A 21,821-nucleotide genomic window follows, 5' to 3' on the forward strand; every position below is an offset into this window, starting at 1 on the left:
GGTAGCAAACTCTTTCCCTCTTCCACTTCTGTTCCCTCTCAGGACTCTCTCCTTGAATTATTTAATGTTGAGTTTGTTCCGGGATTTGGCCCCAAGACACCTCACCTAGTGACACCGCGGAACCATTCACGCGTGAAAGTAGCTTTCGGAGGAATAGCCCTTATGAGGCTACGTGATGCGAACTCCTTGCTATCCGTTTTCCGCCATACCGTTGGCAAGACACGCTTCGGACGTCCAGAGAATCCGGGACTGAGGTGGAGTTGGGCATGGCTTACCCAACACCTTTAGATCAGAGGGTGACAGCCTAAGCGCAGGTATGTTTACCTAGAACCAAACCCCGCGGGGTTCATCGGCCCTCTTTATCCGCAAAGAAGTGGCGGTAAAAATGCAGCCTCAGCTGCGATGGGGTCGCAGCACAAGAAATACAGCACAGTGAAAGTCTATGTTGTTCCATTGCTCCCTCCCCCCTTTTTTTGGACTATAACCCGCCTCGAGTAAAATGGATGAGGCGAAGTACACACGTATAAACAAATAGGTTTCGAAACGCTGCGTGCCAGCTTTAGAGTTACGCAGAGCTCTGCTTTCCATTCTTCTTGATGAAGAGCTCTGTGTAGCTAGGAAGGTCGCTTCCGCCCAGAGGGCCTCGAGAACGCCGGGCTCCACTTGCTCTGGGTTTCAAGACAGTTCGATTATCGGGAACCGAACTGGGCGGCCTTTTCCTCTTCCTCCCGCATCCTCACTGACTGTGTGTGACCCTATGATGCTCAAGTAAGTGCGCACAGGATTGCGCCCTGCTCGGCACATTTGACACTGCGATCTTTGCTCTCAAAGCCGGCGCAGACGTTTTGTGTCTCTTCCTTTCTCTTTTCCTCTGCCCCCTTTCCGTTTCTCTCTCTTCTAGGTAGGCTATCAGGACACCACTTTGCCCTTTGAACAAAGAGGCTTTCAAGGCGACCCCCTCCCCTTCTCCAGGCTGCCCGGGGATCAATGCGCTCAAACGGGTTTATAATGGGTTAATTGACTGAAGCTGCTATCACATTTAAACACCTGTTTCTGCCAGGAGCCAGATCCGTTTTCTCCCGAGACTGAGTGGTGCTCAGATCTCCGGCTTCTGGCGGTGCCTCCTGAACCACCTCCCTGGTCCAGATCCCCCCCCCCAACCCGGTTCAGCTACCTCCGGCGAAAGCGGGAGAAAACTCTGCGGCTGGAAACATACGGCGTCTTTAACGTGGTGGGTTTATCGATTGAAGGGGTCTCCTCGTCTTTTTCTCAAGAAAACCTAACGGGATTGGGATTCAGCACGAAGGGAAATAGATTTCCACCGGCCAAGAGGTCGTGTCACATTCTGGGCGACCCTCAGGATACATGAAAGTGTGTGTGTGTGTGGGGGGGGTTCCTTAACCTCTCCCACCACCCTAGCTAAAACTCGCTGGCGACTGTTTGCGGCGTTTTCATCAAAGAACTGTAACTAGGTTCTTTAGTGCCGCGTTTCCTGGGACAGAGCCGATGCCAGAGTAGGCAAAGTTTCTTTCTGCCTTGGGTAAGGCCGCGCGGTCACGCAAACCCGAACAGCTTCTGCTTTCTTGGAGCCTACCCAGCCCGCCATCACACCCCGACTTCCCACGTGGACATGTCAATTGCCGCTCTCTGCCCAAATGGAAACCAACCCCTGACACCAAAAAGTAGCCCGCCTGTATCCCTCCCTCCCCCTCGCAGTTCCCTTGCCCGGGGAGAAAATGCGTAAAAAGCGAACAAAATTTAAGTCGGCTTGCTGAGCTTCCACCCACCCTTTCGACTGTCCCGCTGAGCTGGGGAGTGGGCTGTGTGTGTGTTTGTTGGAGAGAGAGAGAGAGAGAAAGAGAGAGAGATTTTCTCTCTGTGTATGTGTGGGGTGGGTCATTTATTTTTTTAAATCTTTTATCATAAAAGTGAAGGTCCCCCTCCCCCCCCCCCCGCTCGTCACGCATCTCCACATGGATCCCCATCGATCAAGCAGCAACGGAAAGCTCTTTGGAGCCTCTCGTCGAAAGTTGCAAGCGCGCCTCCCCCTCAGGAAACTCCTGGCGGAGCCCCCTCCCTCCCCCTTTTCCCTCTCCCACCCCCCCCACCCCACCCCGCAGGGCGACCCACCCACCTTCCCCCCTTCCAAAGTTAGAGGCACACTTACAGTTCCAGCTTTCTTCTCTTCCCCCCACTGCGGAGAGGACAGCAGGGCAGGGGCGCAGCCTCTCCCGCAGGGCAGCGCAGGGCGAGTTGCCTTGGCCACCTTCCTTAGCGCTCGGCTGGCTGGCTGGATCCCTAGGCGGGCGCAAGCGGTGCGCAGCGGCTCTGGCTTTGGCCCCGGGGTAACCGACCCCCTTCCTCCCTCGCTTTAACTCTCTCTCTCTCCCTCTCTCTCTCTCTCTCTCTCTCTCTCTCTCTCTCTCTCTCTCTCTCCCCAGACCCACACCCTGCCCATGGCAGGTTCGGCAACCGCTGCGCCACAGCCCGGAGCGCCGAGCAGCGGACGCGCAGACACTCGTTCACGCACCCCCCCCCCCTCTCTCTCTCTCTCTCTCGCTCCCTCTCTCTCTCTCATACACATAGACGACCGCGCTGCACACACACACACAAGGAGAGAGAGGCTGCGAAATGAAATTTATTACTGATACCAAAAAGAAAAGAGGAAGACTTTCAAGACAATTTCAAGTTATTGTTTCTGTCTGGAGAGGAGGGGGGGGGAGAGAAACCAAACAAACCCGAGCAAGAGCGAGCGCGCGAGCGGGAAGGGCTTCCCCCCACTCCCCGCTTTTCCTTCTCTTCCTCTCTCATCCACCCCCCTCCCAACCCTGGAACATAATGAAGCGCTTTTGTGTGGCGCGGAACAATACCAAACAAGTATTCTAATAAATAGCCACTTTCCCCCTCCTTTCCGCGTCTCGACGGTGAATAGAACCTAGCAGTTGCTTGGAGAGCAGCTGGGACGCGGCGAGAAGGGAGGTGGAGCCCGGGCATCCCTTGCGCGCCTGCCCGGCTCCCCCCCCCCCCAAATCCCCGCTCCGTCTTCTGCGCACACCCGCGCGGATCCTGGCCCACTTTCTTTGCTTGCGCCCCTCTCCTCCGAGGCGCCTTCTAGCGCCCGGCTTGGGAGCCGGAGTTGCTCCGTCTACCTGTCTTGCGCCTTTTTACCTCGTGGCGGACTTATCTGAGACCGGGCTCCCCGGGCTATCCTTATCTCGTTTCGTTTAGGATCCGAGCTTAAGATCCCTTCTTCTCCCCCTCTTTCCCCTATTCTCAAGCGTTCTGCGCCCGCTGAGAGTGGATCCCACTTTCCCTCGCGCGCCCTTCCGCCTAGAAGGGAAAGTGATTCGGCGCCCTTTTCCCGCCTCCCGGAGGGCTGGCTCGGCAGGGGGTTTCTCTCCCCCTTTCTTTCGTCCATTAGGGCTACTCTGTGTGTGTCATCCGGCTACCCACTTAAACTTTTCATTCCTCTTTTCCGAAAGCCTCACCAGAGGCTTCGCCACCGTTTGCACTATTAACATTATTCTAATTATAAAACTTTTCCAGTTTTCTTATTATAGGTGTGTACTTCTGAGGTTACTGTCTGCCGCCCCTTTATTTAAGAATAGCGAATGTGCAGTCTCGAGACGGAATAATAATAATAGTAGTAGTAGTAGTATTTACTTCCTCCCCTCAAGTTTTTTGGGGGGGTTGGCGGCGGCATCCCTCTGAGCTTATTCTCCCTGCCCGCCCCCGTCCTTTCCCCTAGCAATAGGGGATGAGCTGCGTCCAGACTGGCTAGTCCAATGGACACCAAACACCCGCTGCGCCGGCGATGCCAGGAGAGCGCTCTTCTGCGCCAGTCCCAGTCCCGGATGCCGCTGTCCCTATCAGTCGTGCGCGCGATCTATGGGGACACGGGTGGGGGCGGGGAGACTCCCCCACTTCAAGCAGGCCAAGGATGCACGGCGTCGCTGGAGAGGAGGGGCGGCGTCCTCCTTGCCTCTCCCTTCCCTCTAGTTTAACCCCCAAAGGACAGTATCCTAATGGGAAGCCGCATCTTGTTTTGCGCGCTGCAAAATTGTGCGTTTGCTCGTGAAAAGACCCCAGCAGGCATCCTTCTTCACCCCCTCTCCTTCCTTTCTCTCCTAGCGCGGTTACATCTCTCAGGCGGTTCTCCTGACCTGACCTTCGCTGAAAGTGGGCACCGTTCGCATTCACACGCGCACACAACCTCGCCGGGGAAATATTTCTATCTATAAAATCCAGTCAAAACACCCAGATCGGAAGTGGGTCGCTTTTATTATCCGCTGCGGATCCATCGGCAGTTTAGTTCAATGCGGGCCCCACAGCACCTCTCAGGATCCAGCTGCGCCCCATCGCCTCCTTCCGGGCGAGTTAGCAGCGTTTGTCGCGCGTTAAAAGCCGACAAAAAGACTCTCTTTCCGTCTCGAAATGGGTGGCGAAAGCACACGGGTCATTCTTGACTTTAGGTTTACTTGACAGTAAGTCCTGTCGATTTCCCTGGAACTTACTTCCAAGTAAACCCGCGCAAGTTGGCATCATCCGGAATCCTCTGGGGAAGGCTCGGATCCGGATCTCCACGGAGGCGTGAAGTGCCCTCCTGCGCACGTGTGACCAAGTGACTCGTTTCGACGCCCCAGCTCGTGACTGTACCTGGAAAGCAAGTCCCACTGAAGTCAGTGGGTTTACTTTCCGGGAGACTTTCCGGCTTATCCAGAGAGCGGGAGCGCCGTTCACGGTTGGGACTCGCTCCTGCCTTGTTTATACTGCAACAAACCGAATCATTCGGGATCGCCAGTTTCAAAACTTGTGACTTCTGTTTTGCAACGCTCAGACGGGGGGGGGGGGGAATGGGGGATGGCACTGCAGCGAGCTTCCCAGCCCTGCAAATATTTGAATGGTGTCTCTCTCCCCGCACCTCCCCGGCTGCCTCTCTTTTTGTAAAGCGGAGCAGCTGTCAGTCAGCTGGCTTTGACAACCTGCCACAATTTTTGTCACTTAATAGTGGGTGTTAGGCTAAGTGCAAAACACTCTGGCAAACAGATGTCAAACCTACATCTCATACAAAACGTGGGATGTGAAATTCAGTTTTAGCCCACACACTTTTCTCTTTCTTTTTCTTCCTTTTTTATTTTTAAATAATAATAAAAAAATAGGTGCCAGTGAGTAAACCGTATACAAAACCGAGACACCCTGATAGTCTCCGCCGGCTGCGCTTGTTATTTAAAAGGAGGCGTCTTTAGAAACCTGACCTCCAAATTATACCGATGCCTCCTTACATTTCGAACAGGGAAATATGAGAAGAACTGTACTTGGGAGGGGGCGCGCCCAGGACAAAGACGGAAAGGGACCGGAGAGATACCGGGGGCGGAGCGGTGCCAGGGAAAGATGTGGGCGGGGGGGGGGGGGGAGAGGAAAAAGACAAGAAAAGAAAAAGAAACACATCCCAACCACCGCGCGCGCCGGGTTATTTCCTTCTCTATCTCCTCCTCCTCCTTCTCCAAAAGGGCTTCGCTGTTCTTACTGTAAGACCCTGGAAGGACAGTCGGGAAAGGAAGGGAAGCGAGGGTGAACTCTGAGCTTGGGGAGCTATTAAAAGATGTGTCTCCAAGCGAAAGAAAGAAACACACACACACACACACAGAGAGAGAGAGAGAGAGAGAGAGAGAGAGAGCGCTCGTTGCAGCCTCAAAGCTGGCGCAGACCTTTCACCCGCTGCTCCCCTATCCCCAAAAGGCGCTTATAAATTCTGGACTCCACGGAAGCGCGTCCGGCCCAACCATTAGGGCGTTGGGTGAGAGGCGACCCGTCTCAGGCGGAGGCAGCAGATTCTTCGGTGTACCGCAATTACCAAGCGGGTAGAAGGATCAGCGACCTATTCTAGGATTCCCTAGTACCGAGGGAAGAGGGGGCGCCGCGTGGACGGTCAGCCTCAGCCGTTTGGAAGTCTTAGGTAGCGTTCAGGATCGGAGCGCAAACGTGGCGCAGCGAAGTCCACTCCGTAGCAATTCATCTGCACCAGATTATGAAAGCAACCTCCACCAAGAGTAGGAGCTGGGCGGGGGACACGCACAACTAAATTTAATTTAAGGATAGGTGCCATACAGAAATCCAGAGAGTTATTTTCCCAACCCCGCTACAAAATTTTCAACATAGGATATAAGTGCGCTCTTTCACATTCTTTTTTTCCGGGTGGGGGGCGGGGAGGGAGAGAAATAAATGTCTCAAAATTAGGATTAAGGGTTCTTCGCCACCCTTCCCATCTCTGTATGCTGTTTTGCCTGGATTAATTCTACACTCATTTTATTATGATCCAATGCACAATAATGAACCAGCGAGGCCAGAGAAGCCTTTAAAACAATTTTATCGGTTGAATTATCTATGAATTGCAACTTAGATTTCACGCTAGGCTGCGATTGTACGTGTTACCTGAATTACTTGAACATTTCTACGTTCGGGATCCGTAGGATGCCCTCATATATCTCTCTGTACACTTAATAGAAATATGTAAATAATCGTATGTTACTTTCCTTCAGGGCAAGTGTGACGTTAACAGTGTGGATGTACGGATACATTTAAAAAATAATGTCACGCTTTCTAGCTCGGAAGCGATTTGTGTATTATAGCATTTCTCGCATCTTCCAATTCTTTGTAAAAATATATATTTTCTAAAGGAAAGGTAACTTCTTCATGGAACGCTGAACCTCACCCTTTAAACTAGTCATGTGCGCCCTGAAAAAGATGCCCTAAAAAAGGGAACGTTATTTATGTTTTGGGCGGGAGGAAGAACAGAAATATAATTTTGAACGGTATTTATTTTAAAAGTCAGATATCGCCAATATGTATTCCACAATCGGGTTAGTTCGGAAAATGTTTTCACAATCACAACTGAACAGGTTGTTTTTGTCTTTTAAAAAAGAAACGAACTCAATCTCGGTAAAGGAAAGGCACCCAAATGATGCAACTGAAATTATTCTGACTCACTTTCTTTTTGAACCAACCGTCTTTCCGCTTTCCCCCGGATAAATGGCTGAGATCACAGTCTCTTTGAAAACAGGGCTGGTGTGAAGTTTTTCTGTACTGTTTTAAAACCCCCTTTACACCGGGATCTTTGACCCTCTAGAATTGAGGACAAAACCTTACCCCTCCCCGTTTTTGGGGAGAAAGTATGATTGTCTTCTCTGGCCCAGGAAATCAGCAATAGTCCAGGTTCTTTAATGAGCATGAACAACAACAACCAAACAACCCAGCTAAATTTCCAACATTTCGTTCAAAACACATGAAACCAAACCAGAAAAACCAAACATTTTTTGTAAAAAAAACAAAAACAAGCATAGATTAACTTTGTTTGATTAAAGTTATTCTGTGCAAAAAGTGGTCTTGAAAACTCCTCCACCTGAACCCTAAATAATAGTTTATTCAATATTATGACATTCAATGTGACTTGCTTCCAAGAGCAGTTTTGAGTAGGATCAGAATGCTACTACACTATGTAGAGAAGACTGGAAGCCCAAGTCTAAGTGATATGTCCTTGGCCATTCCTCACATCCAGGGGTGCCCACTTGAATAAAATTTGGGGGTGGGGCAGGTAAGCCCCACCCCACATAATGGATCACAAGATGCAACACATAGGCACCATTTGAATGGCAATAACCATCAACCTGGGTGGCAGCCCCCTCAAATATATTTTTTGGGGGTGAGAAGGGACCTCGGCCCCTAGGAGTTGGCTCCTATGCTCACATCACACAGAGGTGAACCCAGGTTTGCTAATTCAGCAAGGATCTGCACCACCACCATGGTTCTCTGTCTTCTAGTTGCATGACACATAGATGTGCAAACTGTGTCGCATTTGCACCTCACTTTTAAAAAGTGTGCATTTAAGCATCTTTAGATGTGCATCTAAGCCCAATGAGTGAAGCAGCCTGCCCAGTTGATCTGACCACAAGTGAATGGGAAATGACACCATGGCTTTTGTCCATCTGCATCTGAGACTATTGTTTTTCTTGGGGAGATGGCAAAGCCATCTAACAGCATATTACATATCCCTTACACACACACACACACACACACACACACACACACACACACACACACTATTGGGTGGGTATAACTGGACCTTTTATCCTTAATGAATCAATGTTCTCATAACAAATTAGTCCTCCTTCATAGGATATTTGTGGAGAGATTTGAATGCCTTTCGCCTGTGAGCCTGACTCCTTATCTTTCTGTACACTGGAATTAAGCCGCTTTAATCGTCAGATTTGAAATGGATTTGGCCTGAGCTATGCAATTTTGATCAACCTTGGCAGTTTTATGAAGTCTGGCAATGAAGTCCATTGACAGCCTGACTCCCTCACAATTGCCTGAGAGTATAGATCTGAGGCTTCTGTAACTGCAGTGTCATCAGGAAAAGAAATAAATAAAAGGCAACTCAAGTCCCCCGGGGTTGTTGCATTTGAAGCAGTGCCATTGGAAGCAATGCAGACAATGAACCTAAAGGGAAGCTGTAAAATAAAATTACAATGAAGCCCATTGGGGACATTGTGATTTAAGGGAAGGATTCATGTTTCTGTCTGCAGAAAGATGTCAGATGTCAAAACCTCGATTTGGACCTTAATAAATACTATTTGCTCCCATGCCTCTGATGGAACTGCTCTGGTTTACACCAAATAAGAAAGCCAAGGACACAGCACAGATAACGGCATTGGAAATGAAGAAGGAAGAGCCAACAAGATTCAGCTAAAAGGTTGCAATGCTAAAAACACCTGCTGGTCCTTGAGAAAGTCCAACTCAGCTCAGCAGGACTTGCCTCTGAATAAGTATTACCTGTTACATTGTAAGACACACTTGAAGCAATGGTGACTTGACTAAAGTCACCATGAACTTTAGCTGGATTTTGGGCCTTCTTCTCTCCTTGCATAGCAGAAAATCCACCTACAACGGGTGATAACCATCATTAACCCTACTCAGAGCAGACCCACTGAAATCAGATGGGTTTCAATAGGTCTGCTTTGAGTGTGATTAATGTTGGCTATCACCCACTGTAGTTAACCTGTTGAAAATAATGGGCATGACTAACTTAGGTCCATTCATTTCAGTGGGTCTACTCAGAGTGGGACTTAGTTGCAAAGCGATAAGATAAGATAAGATGATAAGATAAGATAAGATAAGATAAGATAAGATAAGATAAGATAAGATAAGATAAGATAAGATAGAGAAGAGAAGAGAAGACCAACAGGAGAAAACATTAGAATGCTTCTCCCTTAGAAATAAACCCCTCTTTATTGAACACACCACTCCTTCCTAGTCACACTTTAGTGGATTTTGATACACTCTTCGTTCTTCAGGGGTTAAACATTAGGTTATATATCTATGCATCTATATCTGCCATACTGAAGGGGTGATAAAAACTGGTATAATGTATAAAAGGCCTGAGATAACAGAACAAGTTTTAACTAGTCAACAAAATATCAGCACTGTGGGTGCCAGCCAGATATAAAGAGGGAGACAGTTGCACAAAGTGGGGGTCACTACAGAGGAAGCCCATTTCTAAGTGGTTGTAAGATACTACTACTACTACTACTACTACTACTACCTTTATTGCCAATGTACAACTTGTGTACAATGAAATTAACCGAGCCTCCCCCCCGAACACTCAATCTCATTGCACTCCGTGTGCTTGTCGTGTCACACAACACACCATCCCCGAAAGTCAGTTGCACTATATTAATTTCCGTTCAGCAGCCTAACAGCCCACGGATAGAAACTGTTTTTTAGCCTATTGGTACGACTGAAATATTCAAAGATGAATATTTGCAAGATGCAGTGTGTCCAAGGTGACATTGGTTGATGGTAGGGAGTGGATAGATCCGTCCAGGGGGAGTCATTCTTTTACATAACCTGTTCCCAAGCTGAGTCGAGTCTCATAAGTCACCAGCAGTCCCATCAGCAGTAACAAATTGGCAGCCCATGCAATTCTTTCAGCAGCGCAGATAAAAATATCTCGTAAAGCTTCAAAAAAATATCCAGTTTACCTATGCTTAGGTGATACTTTTTTGGGGGGCGGGGGGGATTATATAGCAGCTGGACAACTTCTAAGACTGACTGTCTTGCTTTTCAGTCTTAGCTTCAGATATGAGGATAAAGCACATTGTCAGAAGGGAAGGTTGGGGGAGCTTATAGCTTTCCAGATGCTGTCAGGCTTTATTTCACCTGGGTCAAAGACCCAGCTTGGCACACACACCCATGCGCATTTGTGTACACACACACACACATAGGTGGGGGGGCGGTAGGCTGGGAGCCTCAATGGCGCCCCTCTGCAGCCAACCCCACCCCAGCTTGCTCCCTGTAGTTACAGCACTGGTTGTTGAGCTCCATTTTCCGTCAGGTCTAGCATGTCCAATGGTCAGGGATGGTGGAAGTTGTAGCCCAACGGCAATGTATGTAGGACCTGACCTGTTTATTCTGATTCTGGTGTCAAGGTTTCAACCCTGCAAATCTTTAAAAACGTATCAGTGAGCGACAACACTGTCTCAGCTCTTACCAGTTATGCTTACTGATTATGACTGTTTGAACAACAGTTTGTTTTAAAAGCAACGTGTTTCACTCCATGAAACCCTGCGGGTCTTTTCTGTGTCTTCTCAAGCCACTATGTACAAATGACTACCCTTGAACTCCATGCATTTCCCCTGTTACATCAGGTGGGGAGTCCTTGCCACGTCAGAGGGAAGCACCCTCTTCTGATCCTTATTGGTACATCTACAGTGTTTCCCAGGGCAATGACACTGTTGGCCCAGGAGACAATAAGCACTCATGATGCGTTTCTTCCTAACAGAATGAATCATTTCGCTGGGCTTCTGTGTTCTGCTCCCAGCTCTGCCACTGATTAACCCAACATTACAGCCTATTTATGTTATATGAAGTCTACAAATCAATTAATGGAATTGTTGGATTTGTTCCAGTCAAACGCTTTGAAAAATTTATAGTAGTATGAGGAGGCGACAATAGCTTGGAATGAATAGTTTCAAGGACCTTGGGGATTTAGGCACATTTCAGAAGGGCTGTGCATGTTCTACCCTTGCACATCTCTCTGTTTTCTGTCTTCCTTCTCCCTTCCTTAATCCTGCAAAGGGTGGTCTCTGCTGATGTTATCTGTATGAGGCAAGACAGGAGGACCAAGTTGCATTACATGCTACTTCCAATTTTTTTCATTCTAAACAGATTACTACTTTTATATCAGGTAACATTTGCAACCACGTATTCCTCATTTCTCAATTCATTCCCCCACCCCCTCAATATTTGATTCCCCCTGAAACTGAGAAAACAGATATATGAGAACTATCTTGGCACAAGCCTACATTACCTGATAAAAAAAAAGCTCTAAACAGACAATTTTTTACAGTCTATCTTAACCCCTTGGGATGCCCTGTGGAGCTTAGAATAAAACATTTGCATTGTTTTAAAATGTGTTTTAAAAAAACAGTAATTGTGAATGCTTACTGGTGTTGTAGCACTAGAAGGCACTTAACATGATGAAACTGCCCCTATGTGAACACAGGCTCTTATTTTATGAAGAACTAAGAGTATAGTTTATACAGAAATGAAATAAGACCTCTTTTGAATAAAACAATCTGCATAAATGCTTAAAGAAAGCCTATAATTATGATAAAAATGTTGCTCAAAGTTAAAATTATGAAGCAATCAAGATTTATAAACAGTCTCTCATCAACTTTTAATCATACTTCTGTTTTTATATACGAACTGTATATGGAACAACATATAACAATATATCTGTTGCAGCATTTACTTTTGATGCCAAAGTCAGTGGATTTTCCTAGACGTGTTATCATATAAAGAAGCACATGCAAAGGGGGGTCATTTTCAGTCATTTCTCCCACTGCACATGGAGACAACACTGTGTCTCCCAGGAACAGCCTTGCATGCCTTGGAAATAAGTAGCAACTATTGACTTGGAAAGGCATCTGCAGCCTTGCACTTAATCCTAGTAATTTGGGCCCTGTCCTAAAAAAGGCATGAAATAAGGGAATGATATAACTCATAGGTTCTTTGGTGAAGGTAGTGGTGGTGGTGGTATTAGGATTTTTTTCCTGTTACAATCCTCTGGTAAAGGAGCTTTGATGATGATGATGATGATGATAATAATAATAATAATAATAATAATAATAATAATAATAATAATTTATTATTTATACCCCGCCCATCTGGCTGGGTTTCCCCAGCTACTCTGGGTTTCTTCCAACAGAATATTAAAATACAATAGTCTATTAAACATTAAAAGCTTCCCTAAACAGGGCTGCCTTCAGATGTCTTCTAAAAGTCTGGTAGTTGTTGTTCTCTTTGACATCTGCTGGGAGGGCGTTCCACAGGATGGGTGCCACTACCGAAAAGGCCCTCTGCCTGGTTCCCTGTAACCTCACTTCTCGCAGTGAGGGAACCGCCAGAAGGCCCTCAGTGCTGGACCTCAGTGTCCGGGTAGAACAATGGGGGTGGAGATGCTCCTTCAGGTATACTGGACTGAGGCCGTTTAGGTCAGTACCAACACTTTGAATTGTGCTCGGAAATGTACTGGGAGCCAGTGTAGGTCTTTCAAGATTGGTGTTATGTGGTCTCGGCGGCCGCTCCCAGTCACCAGTCTAGCTGCTGCATTCTGGATTAGTTGTAGTTTCCGGGTCACCTTCAAAGGTAGCTCCACATAGAGCACACTGCAGTAGTCCAAGCGAGAGATAACTAGAGCATGCACCACTCTGGCGAGACAGTCTGCGGGCAGGTAGGGTCTCAGCCTACGTACCAGATGGAGCTGATAAACAGCTGCCCTGGACACAGAATTGACCTGCGCCTCCATGGACAGCTGTTAAGCACATTTGACTTCAGGAAAAATCCTTTATGTAACAAGCTCTGTCTCCAGGGTGAGACAGGCTTCCCTAACCTGGACCCTCCTAATGTCATCGGTCTACAACCCCAATCACACCCAGCAATCATGACCAATGGTCAGGAAGGATGGGAGTTGTAGTTCAAGACCACCTGAGGACCCAAGCTTGGACAATACTTCTCTAAGCCCTTATCCTCTGTGGTCTTCCTGAACTTCAGTACTAAACCTTCTTCACATTACCATATAATACACACATGCACAGAGTCTGCCGTCATTTCCGCATCTCACTCATCCACATTGCCAATGATTTGGGGAGAAGGAACATGGGTAATCTGAAGATGCATTGTATATCTTTATGTAGTTTGACGTACAGAGAGTATAGTGAATTTGTGGACATTAATGCGTTTTGCATCAATGGCATAAAAACTGCTAGTGTATAAAAGGCCATGACTTCTGAATGGCAAGGTTTCAGTCGGCAATTGTGATTCGATTTATATTTAAACATAAATTATTATCTTGACTTTGAACCCTCCTCTCACATTCATCAGTATACAAACACTTTATATTGTTACATTGGTAACATAAGAGGTAAAATGACTATTACTCATACTTAATCTAAGCACAACCACAAGGGCTCCTGATTAGGCATTTAGCTATGCAATGTTGAATGTTATCTATTAACTCTGTTCTATCCTGTTTCTCCTTTGTTTTTGTTTTCATTTAAACAAATTCATGAACCAAGAACTCACACACTGACCACTAATAATGAGCCATATGTTGTAGATATCACTGCTAATTGACTATGCTATTTTTGTGATATACAAATGATATGAGAAGACTTGGTCTAATTACTCGTTTCATTTATTATTCCTATAATCCTTGTATATAAAATCCAATAAAAAGTTATTAAGAAAAACAAGTTTGCCAATCAGATGGTTTGAAAAATAGATGGTTGTTCGCTGATGCAGAGAGGTTTACATGCCAACAACCACCTAATTTTCAAGTCACCTAGCTGACCTTTTGGAAAAATTCTGAAACAAATAAAGAAATCTATCTCTAGGTGAATCATCTAAAGAGAAATTCAGGATATGGTCACAAAGTCTTTGATCTGCCCTTCTCCACCTACAGAGATGCCCATTTGTTGGTCTGCTTAGAATTTACTAGACAGATATTCTGTGGGTATAGTCTGAAATCTAGGCTGAGTAAGCACACATGAAAAAGATAGAAATTTGAATCTCCACAAACATTTCCTGAGTATTAAACTGCCACTTCTCTCACATGCTTTTACTACACCCATGGGTACAGGACATGGGGAGGAAAGGGGCAGGAAATGAAGTGACAGGCAGCCTTTCGTGTGAACAACTCTAAATCCTTACCTTGTCTGGAGTGAGGCATTACTTATTTTTATTTTTGGACTGCTCTTTTGTGCAAGCATGGTTGATCACAGAAGGTGGATGTACACATGTAAACAAATACCCATGGACCTCAGGTTTCCTGGCTTGGAGCAACACACACACACACACACACACACACACACACACACGGTTGCTGTTTTGTGCAAATCTGGTAGATTTGCACAAAAAACTTGTATTTTTTAAAAACAGAATTGAATGTGTGTGCTTACAGGTAAACAGATACCAGGGTGCAAGCCCATAATGACCTCAGGCAAGGCCAGCCCACCCATGTAGGGGTGTGAAGTAGCTGTCTCAGGCAGCAGCAGCCCCCGAGGCAGCCCCCTCATGGGCACCCCCTGCCACGCCCCCACCTCTGCCAGAGAAGCGATGCCAGGATAGGTGCTGATTTCCCGCAAGATCTTGCACGATTTCATCAAAGTCTTGCAAGATGTCAAAGGAGAGCAAAAGATCTCATGAGATTTGGGTGAGGTCTTGCAAACCCTCTCAGGGAACTGGCGCCATTGCCAGCACTACTTCTCCACAAGCAGCGGCGGTGGCACAGCTGGCAGTACAGCTGCAGTGCCAACAGCAGGTGGTGCAGTGATGGTGTCCCACGGGTGGTGGTGGCAGCGGTGTGGCAGAGCAGAATGGCACCTCCTGTTTTGCCTCAAGTGGCAAAATGGGACGTACCACTCCTGACCTCAGGATTCCAGCACTTACAGCGGTCAGTTCTGAGGGAAGGCAGGCAAGGACCCACAGCCCAGGGAGGAGATGTGTGATTCTTAAGCCGGAGTAGGCTCAAGACAGGTGAGGGTGAGGGTTTCATGCCTCATCAAGCCCAAAAGATATAAAAGGAAAGGCGTCCTGGCCAGACTGGCCAGACAGATGATTTGGACTCAGGTAATTGAGTACTTTCAATGCTTGTGGATCTGGGGGAGGGCAGCTGTGCCCCCCCCCATGGCTACATCCATGTTTAACACTAGCATTTTCCAGATTGGTCAGTTGCTTTGGTTTACTTTTTATTCACAGTAAGCAAACTGGTAGATCCTTTAAGTTGCCATAACTGTATGCAGGGATGAAAGCAAAACTGAAAATTGTTATATATATATATATATATATATATATATATATATATATATGGAGGCATTTGCAAAGATCTAACGTGAGCTAGAATAACCCAAAGACCCACCTAAAAGTTTAATTGCAATCTTCACTCCCCAAACTTGAAGTTGGGTTGAAAGAAGTTGTAGCGTTTTAGCAAAGTAAAATGTGTGTCGTTCTCATTCTCGTTATGACAAGCATCATAACAAAGAGACAATTTAAATGTAAATTCAAATTCAAACTCCTTAAATCCTGCCTATCAACAGAGGGCTTGGCATTAAAAAGTATCTTTGACCCTCTAGTTTAACGAGATATAAAGTCTATCTATTGCTTCAAATATCCAACATTAGTAATGCTCTGGGTAAACCCATTGAAATCAATTGACCTAAAACCTTTAATTTAAATGAGTCTCCTCTGAGTATGACTTAGTTGGCTATCACCCATAGTGATTCCAATGGCAATTTTAATTTAGTTTTCCACATCTTCCCTTCAGAACGCATCTCAGGGAAATGAATATGTTTAGCCTGAGATGTGACAATAGAAGATGCAGAACTTCACCTTAGCAAGGGTTCTGCAAAGCCAGTTTTCAGCTTTGGAATGTGATAGCAAAGTCAAAATAAAGGCCTCTTAAGAGTGCTTTGAATACAAGGAGAGAGCAACCAATCCCTACTTATCTACGATTAGGGTGAGGAGCTGATTTTTCAGGGTAGCCTTGTACTCCATCACTTCTTAGTTAAGAAAATAAATCATTGCTGATGCCAATGATTGCTTATGAGAGGTGTAGAAAGTCAGCATTTCCCATACAATCCTCTGCCTAACATACCGTACGTATAGGTTGGCTTAGTGTTAAGCAGGGAATATAACTGTTAGGCATTTGCCATTTTAGACTGCCCCAAAGGTTTAATACCTATATGAAGCCACTTCTTTACATCTACAGGCATGGAAGTGGATGTGCTGGACTGGTGTCTTGCCTTAGTAATGGAGTGGATGAGAGCCAATAAACTGAAGCTCAATCCAGATAAGACAGAGGCACTATTAGTGATTGGTTCCCTAGACCAGATAGGTGGAAGATTGCCTGCTCTTGAGAGGGTTACACTCCCTTCAAAGGATGCTAACTAACCACAGAAAGACCAGGCCTGTTCTTGTGCATTTAATGGCGTCATGGACTGGCAGGACAATGGGGAGGAAGAAGGGGAGGAAGAGGATGCTGGAGAGGGGTGTAGCCAGGACTTTAGATTATTGTGGACTTTAGGAAATGTAAATTGAATATTCAGCCACTTATTATTAAGGGGAAGTGTGTGGAACAGGCCTTGGTGTTTTGATTTCTGGGAATGGAGTTGAGAGATTACCTAAGCTGGGGAGAAAACAGCAAAGACCTGATGAAGAGAGCACAGCAGAGGTTATATTTTCTGAGAATCCTCTGGAAAAACAATCTCTCAAAGGACCTGTTGATGGCATTTTACCATTGTACTGTTGGGAGTGTATTAACTTATGGTCTGTGTGTGCGGTTTGGGAGCTGCACGGTCAGGGGAAAAACAATGCTGTCCAGGCTTGTAAAGACTGCGGAGAGAATAATGGGGTGCACTCTTCCCACCTTGGATCAAATCTATGCTTCCAGGTGCCATAAGAAAGCTGCAGAGATAGTGCAGGACAGTGCATACCCGGGAAATGATCTCTTTCAGATTCTGCCTTCTGGAAGAAGGTACAGGGTTATAAAGACTAGAAACAGTTTTTATTCAAATGTGATTTTGGTTTTAAATGCAGTGTAAGGTAGTCTCTACGGGAGTATATTGTATTTAATTATGGGGTACCAGAGTTTTTATGGGCTAACCAGGCTGGGATAGCAGGCTTGTTGGTTTTTGGAATGTCTGGTGTAGATTTTTCAATTTCGTTGTTCTGTATGGGACAATGACAATAAAGATTATCGTATCGTATCAACTGGGACACATTGGGGCGAGTGGGATGGGGAAGGAAGTATTCACAGGGTGAAGAAGAATGGCGAAGGGATGGGTGTCAATGCAAAGCAATCCAGTGCAGCAGGAACCAGAAACAGAAGGGCCCCTGTCTCTATGATCACTGTGGGCTCTGAGGCATAGGGAGCAGTGGGAGGGACATTCTAGGAGGCTGAGGCAGGCAAGGCCCACAGCTCAGCTCCTTAGCTGGCCAGGTGGGGCTTGCTTGCTCTCTGGGAGAAGGTATGTGATTCCTCAGCTGGAGTAGGTTTGGAACAGGTGGGGGTCACATGCCTCATCAAGTCCAGATGCTGCAATCAGCATGTAAAGTACACAAAGGAAGCAGAGCTGAGGTGCTGTGTCTGCTCAACTGCCCATGTTGATGGGCCTTGGCTTGGGTGCTCCTAAAAAACCTCTATGGGACTGCTTTGAGTTTGACTCTGGACTGTATCCTGACTGCTGGACTTCAGGCTTGGATTGACCCTGGACTGCATCTCCTGACCTTTGGACTTTGCTTGCGTGGATTGACTTTGGGCTTGACTTGCTGCCAGGTAGGCCAGGGGTTCAGGACACAAGGGGGAGGTGAAGTTTCACTGCCTAGAGACAAATGTCACCACCTGCTAATGTCTGCACATCAAGTTGCTGTAATTTGTGATTCAATTATTTAGCTTTTGGTTGGGAGGGGAGGGGAAATCATGTCACTTGGCAATGAGGAAGTTTAACAGCCTCCTCACTTCAGCGTCTTCTCAATCATTACCAGGAATTCCTTGCAACATACTTTCCTTCCCAAGCCTAATTTATTGTGGAGTAGGGGACGTGAGGGAATGTTAAGCGTGTACAGTTGTGGTGCATGTGTGCATAGTTGCAGGGTACATGTGGCTTGCAAATAGTCCATGGGCCCAGAAAGTTTGGTGACCTCTGCTTTGAGCTATTGATAAGCCAAGCTATATGTGTTAAGTAAGCCATTTCCATCTTTCCATGTAAGTCCTTTCCCCCCTAAACTCTGCTGATGTATCCTCTGCTGACTTTATTTAACCCCCTGCATAGTGTGGGTTTAGCTACACTTGCTTAACAATAATGGCCAGATTGCCACCTTGCAGTTTGTCCACAGTAAGGGGCAGTGTGCAACACTTATTCTTGAAAACAAAGCAGAGTCAAAACTGCAGAGGACAGTTAATGAGCCAAGCCTCCTTTGCCCTCCCACCTTTCTCCTGTAATCAGCATCAGTAGTTTTCTCTGGCAAAGCTTAAAACACTGCAGGGCACAAGTTTCCCTCTTGCTCAAAACCTCCTCTGCTCCCACACAGTAACCTCAAGGTAGCTATTCTTATTTTTGTTTCTGCCTCTGATTTGCCAGGAATAAAAATGAATTCTACAGGGAAGAAATTAGTCAAAGGGTTTCTATGCTTAAAAAATAATTCAAAGTGAGCACCTGACCTGGCTCAGATGACCAGATGTGGAGGAGAGCAGAGCCCTCGTATCACATGTTGTCGTGCTGAAGGAAAGATTTCAGCAGTTTCAATCTTGCTCAGCCCTGTAACACAAGAGCCCTCTCTTTATCTGGGTCTTTGGGGTGGGCCTCATTCCCTTGGGTAGCCTTCTGGGAGCTGCTTGCTAGCAATGGGTATAAAGGTAAAGGTAAAGGGGACCCCTGACCATTAGGTCCAGTCGTGGCCAACTCTGGGGTTGCGGCGCTCATCTTGCTTTACTGGCCGAGGGAACCGGCGTACAGCTTCCGGGTCATGTGGCCAGCATAAGCCACTTCTGGAGAACCAGAGCAGTGCACGGAAATGGCGTTTACCTTCCTGCTGGAGTGGTACCTATTTATCTACTTGCACTTCGATGTGCTTTCGAACTGGTAGGTTGGCAGGAGCAGGGACTGAGCAACGGGAGCTCACCACGTCGCGGGGATTCGAACCGCTGACCTTCTGATCGGCAAGTCCTAGGCTCTGTGGTTTAACCCACAGCGCCACCCGCATCCCAGCAATGGGTATAGCAAGAGACAAAAATAGTTGGAGCAACAAATGAGACTCCTATCTCTGTACAGTAGGGCTGCGTCCCTATCATCCCTGCATTCCCATCATCCCTGACCACTGGTCCTACTAGCTAGGGATGATGGGAGTTGTAGTCCAAAAACAGCTGGAGAGCCAAGTTCGGGAAACACTGCTTTAAAGCAAATTCAGAGCACATTCCCTCCTCCATCAAAGAATTCTGGGCACTGTAGTTGGTATGGGGTTACTTATGAATTCTAACTCGGAGGAGGAAACTGCAGTGCCCAGAATTCTTTGAGAGAGAGAATGTGCTTTAAGGTATGGTATGAACGTGGCCCCAGCTACATTCCAGCTACAAAAGCCAGAAGTTTCTTCTCCCTCTTTCCCTCTCTTTATCCAGGCAAGCAAGAGCCTTACCACAATTCAAGGGCACATTCCAACCGGGGAAAACCACAAGGGGAGTGTGCAGAGCAGAACCAGTGAGGGTTCTGTGCTATGGGGATGATGCTATGGGCTAGATAGTGCAACCTGTATTGGGTACCTGGGGTTTCCAGGCAATTCCCTCATGAAATTCCTTAGTGATCAAGAGCAGAGGCCTTCAGGAACCGTACTTACTAACATTCGCTTGTCTGCACCATAATTAAAGTTGCAGGTATTGGCCTGTCCTCCCTTGCAGCTGACATTCCAGATGACTATTAAGGATATAAGCAGCACTAAAAAATAAAGTCCTCCTGCATGGGATGAAAATGGAGTTAGATCACATGTTGTTGTTGTTGTTGTTGTTGTTGTTGTTGTTGTTGTTTTATACCCTGCCCATCTGACTGGGTTTCCCCAGCCACTCTGGGAGGCTCCCAACAGATTATAATAATAATAATAATACAGTAATAATAATAAAAGTGATAAAAGATCAAACAAAAAAACTTCCCTAAACAGGGCTGCCTTCAGATATCTTCTAAAAGTCAGATAGTTGTTTTATTTCCTTGACATCTGATGGGAGGACGTTCCACAGGGTGGGCTACTGAGAAAGCCCTTTGCCTGGTTCCCTGTAACCTCACTTCTCACAGTGAGGGTACCGCTAGAAAGCCCTCGGAGCTGGACCTCAGTGACAGGGCTGAACGACAGGGGTGGAGGCACTCCTTCAGGTACACTGGACTGAGGCTGTTTAGGGCTTTAGAGGTCAGCACCAACACTTTGAATTGTGCTCGGAAACATATTGGGAGCCAATGTAGGTCTTTCATGACAGGTGTTATATGGTCTCAGCGGCCACTCCCAGTCATCAGTCTAGCTGCCGCATGTTAATTGTGTATGTGTAGCTTGTTGTGAGGAAAAAGATTTATTTTCACCCCCAACTAAGGGGGGGGGGAGTAACTGCTTTATTGACTTGGGAGAAGAGACCAGTGAGACCATTTCAGGGATCAGGATGGGAGGCAGAATATTTCCAGTTGCAAAGGCCCTCTCTTGGATAAATTCGAGATTAAGCTGCAAATCAGGAGTAATTAACTATGATAAGAAATTTAGGAGAGTTCGGGATCTACTTGAAATATAACTGGATGGGAAAAATGTGTTTGCTGCCCTGGTATGCTTTGAGAAGAAACATGAGATATAAATGTAACAAATTAATTGAAAGTAAATTGTTTAAAAGCAAGGGAAAATATATATAATTACATGAAGCAAATTAAAGAGGAACAAAGGTTGGAATGTGGTGATCAAGTAGTTTATACGATATGGAGAAAAATGGAGAGTTGCTGGTGGCCATGAAATGCATGTGGGAGAGAGATTTAAGATTTTCGTACCACATAATAGCTGGTGATGGGGGATATTTTAGAGCCAGAAGCAATGTGGTCTTAAATGGAAGGGACAATGGCTGCCGCTTTCATTCTCCCTGGATGGGACACCAGGATCGACAGTGCATACCTTCGGGAAAAATGTGTGGTGGTAGCACAATGAGTCTGCTTTGGCCCATGCATTATTTGGTTAATTTCAAAGTATGTACATATGTATGTATTTATGTATGCATGTATGTATGTGTGCACATAAAATCTGCAGCTGAACTGCAGCTTTGACTTTGATGAAGCAGCTGTGTCTGTATCTTTAGCTGATTAGGAGAAAATGAAAGTGCACAATTTTGCCTGCCTCATCTTCTGATCAGCAGCAGACCTAGAGGTAAAGAGGTTGTCTTTGGGTTGCAACCTGGCAACTCAATTTGGCCCTGTATGAGCTTGTACCAGGAATCATTGTGGGTGAGGCTGTTTGTCTAAGCAAGCGCCCCTTTTAAATAAATTTCCTCTCATGTTGACTTACGGAATCAAAATACTAGCTGTGGTTGGACACTTTGTGCCAACGCTGCAACTCTTTTCTGAGGTCATGGGTTTCGCACACCCACCATGCCCTGTGCTGTCCAAGTTAGAGGAAAGGTTCAAAGGGAACCCCTGACCATTAGGTCCAGTCGTGGCCGACTCTGGGGTTGTGGTGCTCATCTCGCTTTATTGGCC

At 46.4% G+C, this 21,821-nt stretch overlaps 2 long non-coding RNA genes across 9 annotated transcripts in view; one reads left to right on the forward strand and one right to left on the reverse strand.

The window, feature by feature from the left end:
• The window catches only part of LOC307214344, a 46,732-nt gene extending 44,189 nt beyond the window's left edge, over positions 1–2,543 (reverse strand). Inside the window, exons 1-2 of the long non-coding RNA XR_013837943.1 lie at positions 2,444–2,543; positions 2,168–2,405 (exon numbers count right to left, since the gene is read on the reverse strand). This is a non-coding gene — a long non-coding RNA (uncharacterized lncRNA). The remainder of the gene's footprint in view (positions 1–2,167; positions 2,406–2,443) is intronic.
• Positions 1–21,821, forward strand: part of LOC307214346 — a 331,943-nt gene that overhangs the window by 165,493 nt on the left and 144,629 nt on the right. The window lies entirely within an intron of this gene.

Source organism: Podarcis cretensis (assembly GCF_951804945.1).
Source record: "Podarcis cretensis genome assembly, chromosome: 4".
NCBI classification, from domain to species: domain Eukaryota; kingdom Metazoa; phylum Chordata; class Lepidosauria; order Squamata; family Lacertidae; genus Podarcis; species Podarcis cretensis.